General features: G+C 45.0%; 1 long non-coding RNA gene across 1 annotated transcript in view; it reads right to left on the bottom strand.

The window, feature by feature from the left end:
- Positions 1-14,092, bottom strand: part of LOC131273406 (uncharacterized) — a 40,960-nt gene extending 26,868 nt beyond the window's left edge. The window contains exon 1 of the long non-coding RNA XR_009180599.1: positions 13,651-14,092. This is a non-coding gene — a long non-coding RNA (uncharacterized lncRNA). The remainder of the gene's footprint in view (positions 1-13,650) is intronic.
- Positions 14,093-14,508: the final 416 nt, after the last annotated feature.

Raw genomic sequence — 14,508 nt, 5'->3', positions numbered from 1 at the left:
ATACATCCTCAGCATAGCCTAGTTCCTGACTGGAAGGTAATGGGCATTTAATCTTCAAGAAATTTGAACACATTGGGTTCAAATTTCATTGTTGGCAAAAGATTCTGAATGTTCAGTAACTCCCAATGTTTCAGTTCATTTGTGATAAAACATCATTCTCTACACCGTGTTATGGTTTCCCCCCTTCTTCTTTTTTGCTTTATCTGTAAACAGTCACTCCTTTTGGTGGAATTGGTGAGGCCAAGGGTATGAATTCAATCTCCATGTGAATCTGTTAGCGCTACACTAATTAAGAAGTGAAATCTTATATTTTAAACACCTTGTTATCTTTTAAGTAAATTATGGGGGAAAAAAAACAGTCTTAATAACCATGTTTAATGTTCTTCATTTCTTCCTGTAATGCAAGTTTCTACAGTGTATCATTTCCTTTCATACTGAGGGACATCCTTTACCGTTGTTTTAGTGCAGATCTTCAGGCTATGAACACTCTCAGCTTTCATTTACGTGAAAATGTCTTTTCTTCATCTGTCTTTTGAAGGATATTTTTGCTGGATATAGAATTGCTATGGATTGACAATTTTACATTTTTTCTTTTGGCACTTTAAAAATGTTCTTCCATTGTTTGGGGGCACCACTGTTATTCAGGAGAAGGCAGCTTTTTTTCCTATACATGTGTCATTTTCTCTTTGGCTAATTTCAAGATTTCCCCTTTATGGTTGGTTTTCAGCAGTTTATCTATAACATGTTTAGGTATGATTTCTTTATAGTTATCTTTCTTGGGGTCTGCTGATTTTGTTAGGTGTGTAAATTATCTTTTCTCATCAAGTTAGGGAAGTTTCCAGCAGTTTATAATGTGCCTAGATATTGTTTCTTTATAATTATCCTGTTTGGGGTTAACTGGTTTTACTGGGCCTGGAAGTCATCTTTTCTCAGCAAATTAGGCAAGTTTGTATGCTCCAATATCACTTATTCCTCCTTCTGAACTTCCATTTACATATACATTAGATCATTTGATATTGTCCATAGGTCCCTGAGGCTCTCTTCCTTTTCCTTCAATTTTTTCTCCCTCTGTTCTTTTTATTGGCTAATTTCTGTTGATGTTCCCAAGTTACTTACTCTTCTTTTTGCCATTTCCTATCTGCTGATTTTTTTTTTATTGAATACTGGACATTGTGTATAATATATTGTAGGGACTCTGGATTCTGTTTCCTTCCTCTGAAAAGTATTGATTCCTATAACAGCAGGTAGTTCAATTACTGAACAAGCTTGGTTTTATGGTTTGTCAGTGAATATCCATGGAAACCCAAAGTTTTTCCCAAGGCCCTCTGACTTGGTTGGACTTAACCCTCAACCTCTATTTCCCCTGTGGATCATTTCAGGGCAAGTTTTTGGTTTTATCAGGGATGGATTAGAGTAGATCTACACTAGCATGTGATGCTAACTTCTAAGGCAGCCATTCTGGTGTCTCATCTGGATGACAGGGATGTTAAGGATTGTTTTTAGTTTCCTAGGCTGCTCCAGCAAGTATCATGCAATGGTTCAGCTTAAATGCTTCACTCATGGTTTTGAAGCTGGGAAAATGTCCAAATCAAGGCATCATCAAGGCAGTGTTTTCTTCCCCAAAACCGGCTGCTAGTGATCTATGGCCCCTCTTTCATATAGCAAGGCACATGGCAGTGTCTTCTGGTCTTTCTCTTCTCTTCCAGGTTTCATTGATTCCAGCTTCTTGCTCCCACGGCTTTCTCTCTCTGTGTCTATGTGAATTACATTCTATTATAAAGGACTCCAGTGTTAGGACTAAGAACCATCCTGACTGAGGTGGGTCACATCTTACCTGAAGTAGCCTCATCAAAAGGTCCTATTTACAATGGATTTACACCCACAGGAATGGACTAGATTTAAGAACATGTTTTTCTGGGGTACATATAGCTTTAAACCACAACAAGAATGTGTTAAGATCTCTCCACTCTGGCAGGACTGGACTTCCAACAATGCCTCAACTCTAGTTTTTTCTGTTTCATTCTCCTGCCTCTATCAGTTCTTGTCTGATAAGCCTTTGTTAGTCTTGCCTTTTGTGTGTACATCCTGGCCTTGAGCCATGGACTCATGCAGGAACCCCACAGGGACTTCTGGGGCCCTCTCACTTCATGTTCTTTTGTTCTGCCCTACAGATTCCAGCTGTGCCATGCACCCAGAATTCTGATGCCTCCTTTGTAAACTCATATAGACCACCATGCTTTCCCTGAATTCCAGCTCTCTGCATCATGGTCAGGAAATTGTCCCTAGGCAGAAAGCCAGGGCACAGGGTTAACCTCGTGGCTTTTTCTTCTTGTAAAGATCACGCTCTTGTGACATCTGTTGTCCACTGCCGAAAAACAGTTGCCTCATATGTTTTGTCCAATTATACAGCTGTTTATGGCTGAAGGGCTAACATGGTACCAATTTTTCCATTATGGACACCTGTCCATTATTGTTCAGATTTGTTTTTCATCAAATATTTATTAAGTATCTACAATGTGTTATGCACTATGAATACATTAGGCATTAGGAATACAGTGTGAACAAATGACATGATCCATGGGAGAAAAATCATATTAAATAATCACAGAAATAAGTCTGTGTTAAAACTGCAGTAGGTATGTGTGTTAAAAGAACAGACTGCCATGAGAAAATATAACTGAGTACCTTAATCTTGGCTAGGGAAGAAGTCTCTCTAAGGAAGTTACTTGAAAGATGAGTAAGTCAAATAAAAGTCTGAGGGAAGAGGCATAAAAAATGAAATAGAGTATGAGAACTAGGTAAAGACAAGAGCATGAGAGGAGTCCTCCTAAATAAGAATAGAAATAGTCATTGGGGCTGGAAGGTGGTTTGTGAAGACAGCAGTCCAGGATGAGAGATAGGCAGAAGGTCTTGTTAAGGATCTGAGAAATGGGACAGCACTGAAGTGTTTTGAGCAAGATTAGGTTCAGAAATGTATTGTTAAGTATAGGTAACAAAATCCTAGATCAGTGATAATATGTCTGTCATGGCTGAGTCTTCCAAGAGAATCAGAATAATAAACATTTTACAGACCAGATGTTTACTTTAGAAGAATCAGTGTACAGTAGGTCATTGTGGAGCTAATAAAGTTTCAACAGTTAATCCTTCCCTTTCAAATTTTTAGATGATGAAATTGGGCCTAAAAAGTCCTTTTAAGCATTGCTGAGTTAGTTCTTTGCACTCAAATGGGTTTAGTTTTATGCTACAAAACCAGAATTATGTAGACCAGGCTGGGACTCTAGAAGGAAAGTATTAAGACAAAGTTGAGGTAGACATAAGGGATTAAGGAAAGTCAAAGGAAATAAGGATGGCCCATGGAGAAATATTTTTAGTTGCAAGGTACCATTCTTATACTATTATTGGAAATATGTCCAGTATCTTCTTTGGATTCCTGACATAATGATGCCAATTAATAAGTGCTTATTGCTATCAAGTTTATCCTTGTGTTTTAATTTTCCATTTAAGCTTAAACATTTTTAAATCATTGAGGGGAAAGTTTCAAACACAGCATCTATAAATTCACATTTTAAGTCAGTCCTTCACATACTTGCCAGTATTGCCCAATATAGAAAAATATTGGTCCACCTGCTGCATTTTTGGCCTAATCACCCAGTGGTTAAAATGTTTTCTTTTTTACAAAAGAGAATTACTATCCATAGGTATGTCATATTTCTTTCAAACTATTGCAAAAGGAGCTATGCTGATTAAAAATTTAAGGAGATTATGATACAATAAAGCAAGCATCTTTCCTGGGTAAAATACTAAAGATGCATAGCTTCTCATGTGTGTGTGTGCATACTTTAGGCAGTTACATTCCCATAATCATGTGCATATATAACATAGTTTCTCAATGTCACCTCACATATATTTTACTCAGCTAAATTACTGAAAATAAAATGTATAGTATGATATATTGCAACCATATATTGTGTACAGTTTGTATATAAAAAAGAAAGAATGATTAAAAGTCGATGAGAGACTGTTTATAAATCTTGATTGCTTCATAATTTTAACTTTGAGCAACATTTTTATCATAATTATAGGCTTTCTTAAAGCATTTATGCAGATTGTTGTTACTCAAAAGGGGGTTTATTCCATTTTGGTATAAACTACACTTTTTTTTTCTTTATGAAATTACTCTTTGAGTTCCTAATACCCAGTACTCTGCCAGAGCTGCAAAATTCAAATAGCAGGAAGCACTTATCTTAAGAGGGCTATCATTGTGCTCCCTCTGTCATTTGCCCACCTTATTGCCCCATTGATGTGATAAGAAAGAAAATTCTTTATAATAATAGCATTTCACATCTTTACAAGCTTCCAAATTCCTTTTTACATATTGATGTTTCTGTGGGGCTAGTACATTTTTGTACCCACTTCACAGATCAATAAACTAAACCCTAGAGGTTTAAACCATGATAAAATATTCATGATAAGATATTCAATTCATAAATTGTTCATTTCTTGAATCACAAAGAATTAGATCTAGAAATGGAACCTAGAAGTCGCTAGGTTCTGCTATCTTATTTCTGAGTTTGGAAAATTGAGGTCTGTGAGAGGTAAAGTAACTTGCTAGGGTCCTACTGAGATGTTTCGCCTCTTTAGAGCTCCATAAGCAACAACTTGGCTTAAATTTAGACTGAATTGTTCATATGCTTTGGCAGACCCAAAGCCAAGAAAACCTATCCACTTTTTCTCCCAAAGAATCCTTAGTTTTACTACATGCTCACAGATCTAAGAGGAAAGAAAAAGAAATGCCTCACCGAAAACAAAAAACAAAAAAAACTTTTAAAAGTATATACCAGGTGAAAAGGAAGAGCGCCGGAAAAAGACAGAGAAGAGCTATTCCCGAATAACCAGAGACCCCACCAAATCTCATCTGCAAATCTTCACTCCCCAGTAAGTTTGCATATTCTGTGAGGACAAAGATTGAACCCTGCATTTAGTCCACATTCTAAGCCCCAGGGCCTAGTACAATGACTGGCGCATAGTAGGAGATCAGTAAGTACGTGTTAAATAAATGAATGAATGATACAAAAGGTCCCACCCCGGAACACAAAAAAGGGTGAGACCTCCAAAGCCCGAGCGTTTATGAAGTGGGGTCAGCCTATGTATTCCAATTGCACTTTTATTCTATTTAAATCAATAAATAAGCCTTTATCTGTTCAGGCAGCAAGAATTTTAATATTTAGCTACTGTTTTCAAAAAGCCAACTTGATTCAAGACAGCCTGGGAAAGCGTGCCAAATTAAAACAGACTGTAGATGGTAACAAAGTTCCGAGAGGAGAATTCAGCTTAGGTTTTGACGCACTTAGATGAAAAACATTCATATGTCAAGGGGGACCAGACTCCTATCTTCCTGAAAACAAATACCTCTAACTAGGAGACAATTTATATAATACCTATAGTATACTTCTTAGCATCAGACTAGTGGAATTTTCCCTAGAGAAATAAAGTATTTCTTTGGCCTGATCTCACTCTACGTACCACTTATCTTTGCCTGGGAAATCAACATGAATGGGTATGTCAAGAAGAACGAATGAGAGGAATTTGTCTAATATGGTGATTTATTGAATGCTGGGTCTCAGGTACTTTTACATTCACTACATCATTTTTGTGTCACACTAATCCTATAATGGAGGTGTTAGTATCACGACTTTACAGATTAGGAAATTGAGGATTAAGAAACTTGCCCAAGTTCACACTGTACAAAAGAGCAGAATGAAGCCAGGCTTTAGCTCAGCTCTGTCTTATGATGAGGCCCTGGCTACCTGTTCATCTAGAAACAAATACCCCAGGGCCTACTATGTATCAATCACTGTTCCAAGGACTCTGCTTAGGAAGTTATAAACTCTCTTTCAAGACTACTAAACGCTAAAAAACCTCGTCAAGACTAACGTGCACATCACATGTGAATTAGGCATAGTCCATAGTTATTAGATACTTTCTATTTGTGTAAATTATGAGGTAATTAATGAGAAGATCCTTTATTCATTTATACGTACATTACTAGACAGACTCCTTTGAAAGACACTTATTCGAGTTCTCCGCTGACAAGTCTTTGAATCTTTGGTGAGGTCTTCCAGTAATTACAGTTTGTGCTTTTATATTCAAGGACTGGAATAAAATGAAATATTGGACCTTTTCAGCTCTGATCTGGAGACTATTTTGGCATTCCAATTGTATTTCCTATTCAACAAGTTGTGGATTCAGTTCTAATTGTATACATTCACTCTGTGGGTTGCCTATTGGGAGAGAATAAGGGGAGGGAAGATGAGAGGTAAACTTTGATTCAGTTAAACATAAATGCAGAAGTTCAACAAATTAGTATGATTCATTATTTTGTGGTTCACCAATTGGTTCCATCTGAATCCTTGGATAAACTGCACAGAAATGTATTACCATGAGAGTAAAATTATCATCTCTAATAAAGAATGTATAAGTAAAACTTAAGAGTAAGGGATTTTTGAGGGAATTAATTCACCTCCTGGCACCCTACCTATAATGGCAGTGTCATCTTTTCCATATGATGCTTTCCATTCTACCTCCTTTGATCTGAATCATCTTTCTCCTCCAAGTCCCCCACCCCCCACGATGTTCTGACACTCACTTAATGTCCTTCTATCTGAACTTCTGAACTGTACTGGCTGCATCCCTCAATTTGACATTTAAACTGTTCTTTCACTACTGTTTATTGAACATGTGTTACATTTAGCAAGTGTTTCTTGCCTCTCCCTTAAAAAGGATGCAAGCCTCTTATATTTTAATAAGTCTAATTAATAAAGACTTGCTTTTGTGCCCAGTGCTTTCCTAACACCTCAAAGTCAGTTATCTGTGTACTGTTTACAATGAGGATGGGATGCTTGCTTGCAGATGACACACATTCAGTTTTAATCTCCTCCCACTCACCCCACATTTTTGGAAAGTATATGCGCTTCAGGAGAGGACTATTCACTATCCTGTGGAATTATTTTAAGATACTCAATAATAGGACAGCGTATATAAATAGGAACATGTGTACATACATATTCCATGTCAGTGAATCTATGCAGCCATGTCTACATAACGTAAACACTTTTACATTATGATTCTTCCATAAATTGGAAAACAATTTTAAGTAATTTCCTGGAAATACTAGCCAGTGATTCTCAACTCTGGATGCCCATCAGAATCACCTTGGGACCTTTAAAAAACATTGATAAGTTTTTAAAGAATTTGAGTTGGTTGGTCTAGGGGGGGAACTTGAGCATCAGAATTTTCTGAAAGCTCCTCAATTTGTTCCAATGTGAAGCATTAGAATTTACAAACATTTCCCCACATAGGTTGGATATTTTTCCATGAGAAAACAGTGGACTTTACTCAGAAGGTGAAAATACACTCTCATTTTTGTACATTCACAATTAATTAATTCTATGGACCTGTGAAAACTACTTTTAAAAGTTACTATAACTTACCAAATCCAATGGATGTGTCATGATGATGGGAACGAGTGTTGTTGGGGGGGGAGAGGGGGAGAGGGGGGGTGGGGGGGTGGGGTTGAATGGGACCTCACATATATATTTTTAATGTAATATTATTACAAAGTCAATAAAAAATAAAAAAATAAAAAAAAATAAAAAAAATTAAAAAAAAAGTTACTATATTGGATTTTCCAAAAGATTATAATTTAAATAAGCGGACACAGTGTTCCTAAAACTCCACACCAAGAAAAATATCATACTGTATATTTAAGGGTTTTTTTTCATTGAATTATGTTTTGATAGCATTCCATACATGTGAATATGAGAAACAAATAAGGCTCTTACTTCAAGGTCTTATTAACTTGCATGCATTAATGGAAAATAAAATGAGTCTCAGGCTGATCTTATAGTAAGCAAATTAATCTGTTTTGATTTATTATAAAATAGATACTAGCCTAAAGATTCCATAGTTATTTTTAAAAATACCTATCATAAAGGAAAGAGTGAATGAAAGTAGCTTTTCTCAAGGGAAAGCCCTGAGAATTTTTTAAAAAATCTTCGTAATGACACATTGGTCTTCCATGGCATTTTGTAATATAATTAAAATGTTCTGTTTTGACCTGCCAGCTCCAGTTCTACCAATGAAAGACTGACAGAATGGTTATACAATGGAAAGGAAAGAATTCAAAATTCAGTCAAATATAATCCATATTATAAAAATCTAACAACAATTAATAATCTGTTGTGACATGGGCATAAATTATCTTACATAAAATAGGTAATGGCGTATGATCCTGTAAACATTTCCATTTTGTATGTAAGTTAGGCATCACCAAGAGGTGAAAATTTGGGAAGTCGTTTGAGGAACGACTAAAGCTCTGAGTGAGTAGACATAAATATCCTTAATGTAGAATAATCCATTCGTTATACTGATTTGCTGGGAGAGCAGACTGTATAGGACGCCTCACCCAACAACCACGCCCTAGTATTAATAATAGTACAACAGGGCTATTAACACAAAGGACCCCGGATTCCTGCAAGCTGCACGAGGAGGGTGGTACTTCTTTTCGCCGCCACGGAGGAAAGCTCCGGTTTTTCTGACTGCAAGGGCAGTTCAGACTTTTGGGGATGGAAGAATGATTGTGAGAGGGAACTTAGTCACCCCAGGAGGCCTGCCTGTGGGATGCCTAAACAAAGAAGATTTTCTTTTGAATCTCTGCAACCCGCCCTCCCTTTCTCGCAGTAGCGAGGATTCCAAGTCTTTTTTCCCTATCACTCTCCACCTAACAAGGAGGAAAAGCCAATTCGACCAGACTCCCCGACCCCAGGGCAGTGGGACACAGTACACTGCCGCGCCCGGCCCGCTCTACCGTGACCGCCGACCTCTGGGCTAACTTTGATGGCACCCATCGGGCTCCAATCCGCGGGTTTTTAATTTTTATTGAAAGTATTATTTTTATTTTATTTTTCACCGCCCCTCTGAGTTTCACTGCTGCGGGCACGGGAAAGGCTCGGGGCTGGGGGCCGAGTTCGCGGGGCACACGGCCTCCGCGTGTGTGCCAGCGCGCAAAGCAAGCTGAAGGACGACAGCGCGGAGCTGCACTTGATCTCTCGCTGCTGCCTCCGAAGATTCGCCAAGAGCTGCCAAGATGGGAGGGGTGGGCGACCAAGGCAGTTGGGGGGGTAGTGTTTAGATTTGTCTCGGGGGCCCACTCCCTCTGTCCGGTTGCCCACGTCCTGCACCTCTCTTTCGTCCAGTTCCCCGTCTCCTCGGCGGGTTGCAGGCGCCACCTCGGTTTTACAGAACTCCAAAGTCCAGTCTCCGGCGCCTCCCGAATTTCTGCCTAGGGCCCAGCTGCGACTTTGAAGAGGGCTTGCGTTCTTTGCGCTGGGTACGCGGCGTACACATTGGCTCCAATTTGTGAGACCTAGATATGGGTTAAAACTCAGTTTTACAACCCCCATTTATATGAGATATGGGTTTGACATCTGTTTGCCAGAGTGTTTTGCACTTAGCCTAACACCCACTATTAAGTGACAAAATTGTGGCAGCCTGTCAAACCCAGCTGACTGACAGCTGCTCCACTTACAAAAACCATTCAATATTTGCAGGTTTTGAAGCTTTATGTAGTGTTGTACCCAATCTTTCAGTTATTTAACATGTAAAATATAAGTCAAAGTTTTAAATCTGGATTCCAAAATGTTTCCATTTTCCATACAAAAGGAAAAAGCTTTCAGTGTGTCTGCTGGAGCCGATCCAATTCCAACGTGTTCCTCCAGCGTTTCCCCGCCGCGAGATTCCTGCGTTCCTCCTCTCGCACAAATCCGATTGTTAAAAAATGCCAAGCATCAAACTCTCTCTTCCTGTGGTTACCGACATCTCGGATGACTGAACTAAATTACCGTAAACTCCCAGGGAATACAATTGCTCAAAAGTAGATTTCAAAAAAATTAATCCCCCAAGAAAAGAAACGTACCTGCTTTATTTTGCGTAGGATAGTTAAACCAACGTGCCTTTTGGGGAGATACTGCTAGGAAGAGTATTCCTAATCAAAATGTGAGCTCTTTGGCGATTTCCAAAACACTAACTCCTCTCATTACACTTCTAAATGGCTTAGTCCGATTAAGAAATAATTTGCAAATGACATAGTGTTTCTCTAGATTAAGATCCATTGAGTAAAAGTCATGTGGGTTTTTGTCTCTGTGAGTAGAGCCAGACAGACAAGGATCTCCTTAAAACTGCAGCTGCGAGCAATAAAAAAAAAAAAAATTATCATACGTTTATCCAAGAAAGAGATAACTAAACACACGCATACACCCTAGAATATTGAAGGGGCTGGCAAGCACTTAAGACGCTCAAATGTGCAGTACTTGTACTTTTTTTATTGGTAACTATCTTTCCTTCGGATGGGAGGGGGTCATATGTCCTTGGGGCAAAACGAAGGGTCATTATTTTCAGAAAAGCAGTTAATGTTTGCGTTTGATTCATTCCCAAGGAGCCTCAGAGGGTGGCGGTTTTAAGTCCAAAGTGCTAACACCTTCACACAACTGAGAGAGGAAGAGAAAAGGAGAGAGAGGTTGATTCGTGGCTCCAGCCCACGCTCCTTCTCAGAAGAGGGATCTCCTCTCGCCTTTTCCTGCGGGTGGGCACGCGTGTGAGGGCGTGGAGGGCAGCAGGGCTGCTCGGAGGAGAGCCCCGGGGCTCTGCCTGCAGAGGGAGTGACGCCGCCCGGCGAGGGTGGGCGCCCGGGGGCGGGGAACGGACGCGCCCGGAGCCTCCCGGGTGGCCCTGGCCGGCCCTGCGCGGGACGCCGCAGCCGTTCCCGCGCCCGAGCGCAGCCCCGCGCGGCTCCCCAACCGCTCAGCGCGGCCGGGAACGCGGGGCCGCCTGGCAAGGGCAACTTTGTACCTGGAGAGCTTTGTGTCCCAAACACTAATCCTCGGCCACTGTCTTTCGTCCAGCACCTGTCATTAGTCGTGAGGGCACTAGGGGTGGGGGTAGGGGGTTGGAGCGCGGCGCGGAACAAACCAATAACAAAAATAAAACCCACGCGCTGCTCCCGCGGCAGAGCCTGGTTCGGCGGCGCCCACCGCCAAGGTGTCTTCGCAGCGAGGACCGACCAAGCTCAACGCCCAGTGCACGAGACCAAAGCGCTTGAAACGATGTGGCGGGAGGGTGTCGGGGGCTGATATGACCGAGGTGACTGGACTGCGGGGTGCAGGGGGCTGATCTCCTCCCACGGAGAGGCTGGGGACGGTGCAGGAGAGCAGAGGGAGAGGCGGCGAGCGGTGCTGCGTGACGGCCCAAGTGAAAACTATTTGAGGGGAGGAAAAAATAAGGCCGGGTCATCTGGAGTGCAGGTGACGCGAGGAAGGAGGGCTCTGCAGGCCCGAGCAGTTTTATTGGGCCCGAACCTGCGAAGCCAGGCCCGGCCGCGGGAGGGGAGGGGGCGAGGAGCTTTCTGGCCGGGGGAAAGAAGGTGCTGGAGCCCGCGGGGCGGAGGGAAGGAGGCAGAAGGAGAGGGGAGCGAATGGGGAGAGGAGAGGAGAGAGGGGAAGGAAGAGTGAGAGGCGAGAGGAGGACGAGCGAGTCGGCTCCACCTCCCAGCTTAAAACGGCGTCCCAGCTGCTCTCAGACCAACTGCTCAATTCTATTCACTGTCGAGGAGGAACAAAAAAGTGGCTATTTATTAGAATACTTGTTTGGTATTGTTCGGCGCCACACAAAAGGCGTTTCATTATGTGGAGGGATCCCCCTTTTTCCCAGAGAGAAACAATAACTTGAAATTGTCTTTAAAAGTCTTTTCGAGCAATAATAAATTTCATTTTCTTGTCTCTCTCGCCTGCGGGGTGTGTGTGTCCGGGAGTGTGCGAGCGACGGGAAGGCGGACGGAGGGTGTGCGTGAGGCAGTGCCTGTGTCAGTGTGTCTGCGAGCGGGCGTGTGCGTGTGAGTGTGTGCGTGCGCGTGGCGCCGGGCGACCGCGTCTCCGGTTGGCAGCGCCGCCCGGGAGCCGGGCCGGGCCAGGGTCCGAGGGCCGCACGCCGCGCTCCGGCCGTCCCGCTTCTGCAGCGACCGGTGCCAGGGCTAAGGCGGGTGCCCGCGGGCAGAGTGGTGGGGGCGAGGCGGTGCCCGTCCCGCTCTGGGGAGCTGGCTGGAGCAGGAGGAACTAACTGTAAGTGTCTCGAACTTCCGCGGGGTTGCAGCCCGCCGGGGTGGGGAAGGGGGCGGGAGGGGTGCTGGGGAGAGGGGCGCGGGCGTCCCTGCAGGGACTTCCGTAAGAGTGGGGGTGGCCCCGCAGCTTTCGGTCCTCGGTATTGAACAGGTGGGTAGATGTGGTGACCGCTGCGGGTGGACTTGCGTGCAGTGGTACGTGTGTCCTTTTCTTTAAGTTCACCCTCCCCACCCCACCCCCACCTCGACTTTTTGGATTGGCCTCCGGCCAAAGGACCCTAGACTGTTTGTGAGGCGCCCTTTTAGGGGAGAGGCGGAGGGAGGTTGAGCCGGTTATTTGAAAGAGAGTTGCGCGGTGGTTGGAGCCCGGACGCCGCCGTTCCCGCGTTTCTTCCCGGCTCGCGCGCCCTCCCGCGCGCTTCTCCTGCCCCCGCCCCCGCCGAGGCGCGCCCGCCAAGGCCAAGGCCAACGGCTCCGCGCCCTGGCCCGCGCCGGGCTCGGGCTCTCGGCCCCGCGCCGAGGCGCGCCGCGTCCGGCAGCGCCGAGAACTAAATCAGCGGGTGGCGATTACGTTTTAAAAATTAACATGTCGAAGTACGGTGCCATTTACTGAGAGGTGTTTTGGGCAAAGAATCAATTTAACTTTGACTGACCGACGGTCTTGACTGTATTAATACTGCCAAAAAAAAAAAAAAAAAAATCAATAGGCAAGGAGCCCTGGACTCACAGCGAACGCCTTCTAGACCCGGAGCCTGGCTGGGAGCCTCGCTGGCGCGGGCCGACACCGCTCCTTGGCCCGCGAAGGCGTCCTAAGGTGGGAGTTGGCCGTGTCCGGAGGCCCCACCTGCTGAGCACGGCGCCCTGGAAAAAGGTGGCATCCTCGCGGGCGCCCAGCCTCACTCTCCGCCCTCTGCCCTCCTTCCTGCGAAATCGCCTTCTCGCTCGGTTTCCTTCCTCTCGAGGTCAATACGTGCACGCCCCTGTGGAGCTTCTCCACTCTCGGTCCTTGCACTGCCTGCTTTCCTCTGCTTTTAAGCCTCCCGCAGAGAAAGAAAAGGTTACAAAGTTTAAAAGGTGAAATGGATTTTGGGGGGTGGTGGCTGGAGTCAATCAACAGGCGCGGGACAGGACTGGCAGCTATCGATTGTGGGCAGGGACGGGGTCTGGCTGCCTCGCCTTTCAAGAAACAGGTGTTTAAACACGATAGCAGCCACCAGTCAATTAACCCATTAAAAGCCCCCTTTACGGCATTGATTTCCCCGAGGCGCTGGAGGGACAGAGTTTCGGAAGCTCCTTTGTAAAGGGGGAAGGGGGGTCTGGGCTTGACGGCGTCCCAGTGGGCGCCGAAGACCCCAAGAAGCCCCTGCCACAGGAGCAGCAAGCAGCAGGGCTGTCCAGATTGCCGGGTTGCGGGCTTTTCTCCCGCGCTGGGGTACCTGCTCTATTTCCCCCCAATCTATGACCTTGTTACCCAGGCTCACCTCCCACTGCTCGGAGCCTCCGCAGTCCTTCGGCCCCGGACGGGTCGGTGGCACCCGCGACAGAGAGGGAAGCGCGAGCCTCCTTGAGCAGCCAAGGTGCCCGGCCTCGGCCAGTGTCATCCCGATGTCCTCAGCTGGGGCTGCAGTCCTGAGCCCAGTAAGGCTGGAAGCAACGCGGAAAGGAATTCTGTGTCCCCCGAGCCCCGCCTCTCCCTGGGCGCTAGGAGATTTCCTCCCCAGCACGCGTCTCTCCCGGATGGGGCGACGAAGGCCTGGTGGCTCCGACCCAAGGCATGGACGCACGCAGGGAACGCCACACGTGCTCTGCCACATACGGAAGACCTCTGGGTAGCCTCGTGCTCAGGTCCAAGTTATCGCTGCCCAGGGAAGGACGGGATGGAGAAAAACGCTGGGCCGAGGGTGGGAAGCGGCGGCAGAAGGCAAGGGGGAAAGATTGAGATGGAAAGGAGGGCACTTCTCTCCAAGCGACCTGCAAGAACCCTGGGCATCCGGCCTGGCTCGCCAGGAGCAGGAGGAGGTCGTGCTCTGTCTGAGACATGGCGCCCAGTTGCGAGCCTATGTGCTGGATGGCAGTGGATACAACCACCTGGGATGGCAGGTTGTAAACAGCCTCTCTCCAGAAATGCATATGCCTGTGCTTTGACAGTTGAGCAAAATTTTAGAGAGCTGAATTAGAAACAAACACATAGAGTTCCTACCCTTAAACAAACTCCAAATGCTCTCCCCCTGCTACGTCATGGGGGCCTTTGTGCATTTGGGTGCCCTGCCCCTCCCCAGAGCCATGGGTGCCAGTCCAGGAGCAGGTCAGTGCATAAAAGGACCCATGAGCAGGGATGT

This window comes from Dasypus novemcinctus, chromosome 15, assembly GCF_030445035.2.
Source record: "Dasypus novemcinctus isolate mDasNov1 chromosome 15, mDasNov1.1.hap2, whole genome shotgun sequence".
NCBI lineage: Eukaryota > Metazoa > Chordata > Mammalia > Cingulata > Dasypodidae > Dasypus > Dasypus novemcinctus.
Note: the sequence above shows the minus strand (reverse complement) of the source record. Positions and strands in the feature narration are given on the sequence as shown.